Genomic DNA, 5,919 nt, shown 5'->3' on the forward strand with positions numbered 1-5,919 from the left:
CTTGGGAAAATCTAACCCTTCTTCATAAACTCTCTTAACTTCAGTTATAGTTTTCATTTATATCAAGGAAAGAATCTGATAAGTAGTTAATATTAACTGGTACATAGCAAAGTCACAATGACTAATGAGCTAAAGACTGCTTTCAGGAGTGCAACCCTAGTAATCTCTCTGCCAGCTAATCTCCAGCTCAGAGATTTTGGATAGCAAATAAATAAAAGGTTAGATGACCTTATGTCTGTTTGTGCGCACAATGAATCCCAGTATCATCGTAAATGCCACTGCTTCTAAACTAAGAGGGAATTACCTTACAAATAGGGATTTTCCAAGTAAGAAAGCAGAATTGTGTCAATACAAATCTATTCTTATTTATTTGAGCATTTCAAATCATTTCTTTCTCTATATTTTCACATCTGTTTTATTAGCTTCATTTCATTTACATTGCCTTGGGTTTTTTTCACTGTAGATACTCCCACTCTTTTTTTTTTTTCTACCTAAACATGGACATGCTTTGAGTATCGCTTTAGTTACTTTCCTTTATCTGAGAATATTACCTCTGAATTATTATCTTTTCATTTCCAGCACTCCTTATGTTACTCTCACTTCTTTAATACTTCTTCAGTATTTACTCTTAGAAAGTATTTATCCTCTAAGTACCTTCTGAACTTTGTTTTCTATATTGCCTTTGTAATCCAGGTAAGTTATAGTTTTAAAAAAAATCTTACCAGGATTTCCCATTAAGTTAGAAGTAGGAAGGGAAAGATGCATGTCATGGGATAGATTTGTTTTCATGTTATCTGTATTCTATTGACTTGAGATGAGAGGAGAATCTACCTTAAAAAGGATTTGGATGTAGATTCTAAGCAGAACATTGCCAGCAGAGTTTCAATATCCTTCAATCTTGGTAATGTCCCATGATAGGTGCTTTAATGTGTTAACCAGATTCTTTTTTTGGGACTGTAGAAACTATTTCCCAGCTCATGAGATTTTCAGTTGACACTCCTTATCTACCATCTTTCTTTGAGGATTGCCTCTGCTAAAAGAGAGAGATCTAGTCTAAAGCAATGTATCTTTCCTGGGCCCATGTCCAATGCCTAGACTTCTCATTTTAATTTTGGTCAACTCTTCAAGGTGATCTTAGCTTCAGAGGTCCCAGTGGTTTGCTTGAGATTTACTCTGAAATTGCATTATTTCTATTTTTTCCACTGTCCAGTTTTGCTTCCTACCCTTCACTTGCACAGTTTGTTTCCATGAACATGCCATAACAATTTTCCTGCAAACTAATCTCCAGCTCTGAATCTGCACATTGAGGGCACTCAATGTTTTATAATCAGTGCCAAGGGTGGAATAAGAGAGAGACACCAAGGTCATATTTTGGAGCTGGATCATTCACCACAGATTGTAATGTGGTCTCTATCACATGGTGAGACACAAATAGCTCTTGAATTGCGATAACGTGAAAGTTTTACTACTTTCAGTGAAGATGAATTGAGAGTACATTGAACGAAAGGTACTAGTAGTTGTGATATATCATATATTTGATAAATAAGGGAATAAATTAAGAAAATGGAAATAGGTGGTTATGTTAGTAGAATTGATGCTTTGGAGAGTATAATGGAAGAGTGTGGGCTATTAACCATCAAATTAAGGCTAAGTTTGAAAGCCAGAGGAACTGCCTTGGTAGCATGTAAAGAAAGCCTCATATCTTGGAGAAGGGCTAAAACAATCTGCATAATTTTTAAAATAAAATATTTCCAATTCTACTTAAATTGCTAACCTAATTGCGGTAGGGATCATTACCTCTATATCATCCAAGCTTTTGATGACAGTACTGAAAAACCCTCAGAGACATGACAGTGCTTGTGATTTATTATGTATTATGGAGCAAGGACCAGACAGTCCCAGTGGATTCCACTTGGCCTTTTGTGAAGATCTCTTGTGTGGGTAATTGAAAAGACTCACAGGGCTCCACAAAGAATATTCAACATAATGCTTTTAATAAAAAATATATATATAGATCTCGTGGAGCTATAGTAGGAGAAAGAGAGTAAGGTGAACATTGAGGTTCCAAGAGACTTCCAGGCACAGGTCCTCAGGGTCCTCTTTTATTTGCACAGGATACAGTTTGTCTCCAGATATGAAACACCAAGATTTGTATGATGAATTTTAATTATACAAGACAAAAAAGGTTGGTTTTCTTTGCACTCCTCTAGCCATTTAATCAAGCCAACTGATCTCATGGGTTACATCAAGTGTTACAGGCCATCAGTAATCAAACTTGCCTTGGATACTAAAGGGAAGAGGGTTGGAGGAGAGACTTGCACACTTTTAATAGAAAACCATAAATCATTAGTTAGCTGCTCATTCTTATCATGACCCAGAGTTATAAACAGACTTTTATTTGTCCATGAAGGTAACCATGGTGCTGTCAGCATGCAGGTGAGGTGACCCAAATGGAGATTCTATCAATTACTGAATGTACCTGCATTCTGGGTCAGAGAAGTCACATAAGACGGATCCATAATCTTAATGAATCCATTGTAAGAATAACTGAGGGCAAATCTTTACCTATTACTTGACCTTTATGAGCTCTCAGTCTTCTTTTTGTACAATAGTGATGTTTAGTGTCTCCAGAGATTAGTGTCAGTTCAGAGTGATAGTCTGATAACCTCTAGAGATTTAAATATTTCTCTGTTTACAAAAGCAAGCACCTTGGTCAATAGACTCTGGGTAATTTCTTCAGTAAAGAGATCTTGTCTGAATTGTAATTGAAATCAATTTGTGATTTAGGTTGGGGTAAATTTCTGCATCACAAAGGCACTAAATAATAGAGGAGAGATGTTCTAAGAAATGATCAGAAGAAGAACATGGAACATGCAGGTAAGATTGCATTATATTTCGCAGTAAGAAGAAAAAAATGAGTAGCACCTCATACCAAGCTATTATATGGACCCAGGAATGAGGGACAGGTCCATGATCAAGTCCACATTCATAATCCTTCTAGGATGAGCAGGATTGGGTAGTGGGGCAATTGTTCTTTAATAATCATTGGCAGATAATACATTTATGACTTCTGGAGGCTCTAAGAGTAACAACTATTTGGGGAACAGCATCGTTATCATCTGGCCTTGTAAACATATAAAAGTTATGAGTGGATTCACATTTATAATTTTAAAATTCTCCAGAGATATGGCATTGCATTTTGTGAAGATTGAAATGGAAGGTGGCCACTAACTAAAACAGAGGAGATTTCTTCTACCTCTCACACAAATAATATGATACTGTCGTGACACCTGGAAAATGAATTCTCCCTCAGTTCCTAGTAATTATTGATGAAATAGCAGTTATACATCAACAAAGGAAGAAAGACCTAGTTTATTCCAAAATTCTCAATGAGTTTTAGGATCTCCTCTATCATTGCCTGCATGATGAGCTTTTATGTCTGGGAGTCCTGGAAAGGAGACAGGAACTAAATTGAAGCATATAAATCAGGGCAGAAGTAGTCCAGGACAGTGAGGTGGCTTCCCTACATGGAAGAGTCATGATTTTACCGTCTGACAATTGCTTTAAGGGTGAAAGATAGGTGCTTGCATGTCATAGTGTCATTTGGATTGCTGACATCTTATATGAGGGGATTCCATCTGACGGTATGAAAGACTGTCTGGGGGAAATGAATGGTAGGAACTAAGAGTGAAAGATAGGATCTCAGGCTCTTTGGCTAAGTTTAGAGCCAGAATTGAGAACAATGTAAAATCAGAATGGGATTCAGAAAAGAAGAACCTGGGGAGAAAACACAGTTGAGAAGCAGAAGGTAGGTGGCGATTCAGTGTGCATCGCAGAAGTTAAATGTTCTCTGTTCCTTAGGCAGCATATTCTTCTAAGTCTCAACTGTATTACCTTTTAAAATATCATAGTTGGTATTTCCACTAATTTAGGGAGCATAGTAAATCTGAGCCTGCAGGTGAATCATTATTTTTGGTAAAATTTGTAGAACATAATAGAAACCAATACTTCCCTCAGAGTAAAAGGCAAGCAAGTTTAAAAATCAAAGCATGCAATAATATGAATCATTTTTTATTTATAACATGTAGGACTTGATTTGTATTCACATATACATGCATGTACACATGTACAAAATATTTCCACCTACCTATCAGCATTTTCAATTAAGTTGTGATCCAGAAGAAACTTGAGCAGAATTTCAAAATATTGTCACATATGAATTGTAAATAGTTTTAAAATAAAATACTTTAAAATATAATATTTTAACTGACTAGGAAACCCAGAGGTCATAAAACTTCAGAAAAATCTGTTTTTATAAAAACTTAAACTGGAAAATATAACATATTAATGTTTAGCCTCTGCATTCCTAAAATTATTACAAATTGTTAACAATATTTAATATGAACACTCATAAATGATTTAAATAAGTAACATTTGTGTTTAAGAAAGGCTTTGGTCTCTACAAGATAGAATATCCTTACTTATTTGTCAGGGTAGTTCTTCTGAATAAACTCAGAAATGGCTAACAAGGTATACAAACCTTGAGTTTACTTAAACTTACTATGTTACATCATTTTATAATAATGAAGAAGTGAAGGGATATCTTGACTTTAATATAAAATGACTAAAGATTAAACTATGATTTTTAAGATTACTTCAGGAAAAAAACATTATCTTATTACCAAAGTAAGTGATTTAGCACTGTGGTAAATTATTGCTTTGATTACATGATTTAGATCTTAAAACAAATAGCATTAATGCTTACACTTTGAAAACTTTATGCAGTATAATTATTTAATTATAAAACCTCATAAAATTGAGAATATATCTTTTCCCCTATATCTCTTCATAGTTAATTCCCCATCTAAGAATAAGTTTATGATTAACTTGCTATTTTTTGTGCCATTATTACTGTTAAAAAACCTGTAACAGCCCAAATGATTTATATTTGTTCTAAGATAGAGCTGTAATTTTAGGTCTCTCAAGTTTGGGTTATAAATATCAAAGTCTGTAATAATCATTTAATGAACTTGGTTACTAGGTAAGGCCACCAGAGTTAGACTGAACTGAATTCTTTGTAGAAAAGAAAGTAAAAGACATCTTTATTTTTTAAAATACAAATTGTGTTCATGTTACTGTAGATTTTGACAGATTCGAGCTAATAAGAAGCCTAAGTATTTGTGCTTGGTATAGTGATCTCAGTACAGTTTATGAGAGGACCAGGAGAAGTGACGGGGTAAAAGAAAAGTAAGAAATGAAGAAATTCACCGAGTGTGATTAGTTGGAGAGATCACCCCCATAGGAAAGAGCATTTCTGAGAAATGCGTTTCCTCCCAGCTCTATCTAAGTAGTTTGTTTCTTCTTTACAAATATTTATATTGTAAGTAAAATTGGAGTAGGAGAGAATCAAGTAGATTTTTAGTTACTTTAAAAGGGTAGGTGCTCCACCACACCATCAGTCACGCTAACTTATGAAAATCAGCTAGTCTGAAGCTACAAAGTATTACAACACACATGAAGTACTGTCACTTTTAGTATCCAAATGAAGGGAAATCTTTAAATCAAAGACAAAAAAGAGTGTTTTTTATCTGAGGGGACACAGTCTGATGTGTCAGATGAAAATAAATTGATGGCATCAAGTGTGCTTTACGGCAGAGGAGAAACCCTGACAGCCTCCTGATCTTCCTGACCTGAAGGGAAGCTCTGGCTGGAGTGTGCTCTGCACTACTCTTGCCTGGTTCCTTTAGAGAACATGCAAGAACTATAACACACTGGGCACAGGATGATGTTATGTATTTAGAAAATCTTCAATATGATTAATACTGAGATTAGAATTAATCACTATGTTCCCAAGGCCTCAAAGAGCATCTCAATTAGTTCAGCTGAAAGCAGTGAATAAAATAAAGCACTGAGTCTTAA

Source organism: Camelus bactrianus, chromosome 2 (assembly GCF_048773025.1).
Source record: "Camelus bactrianus isolate YW-2024 breed Bactrian camel chromosome 2, ASM4877302v1, whole genome shotgun sequence".
Lineage (NCBI taxonomy): Eukaryota > Metazoa > Chordata > Mammalia > Artiodactyla > Camelidae > Camelus > Camelus bactrianus.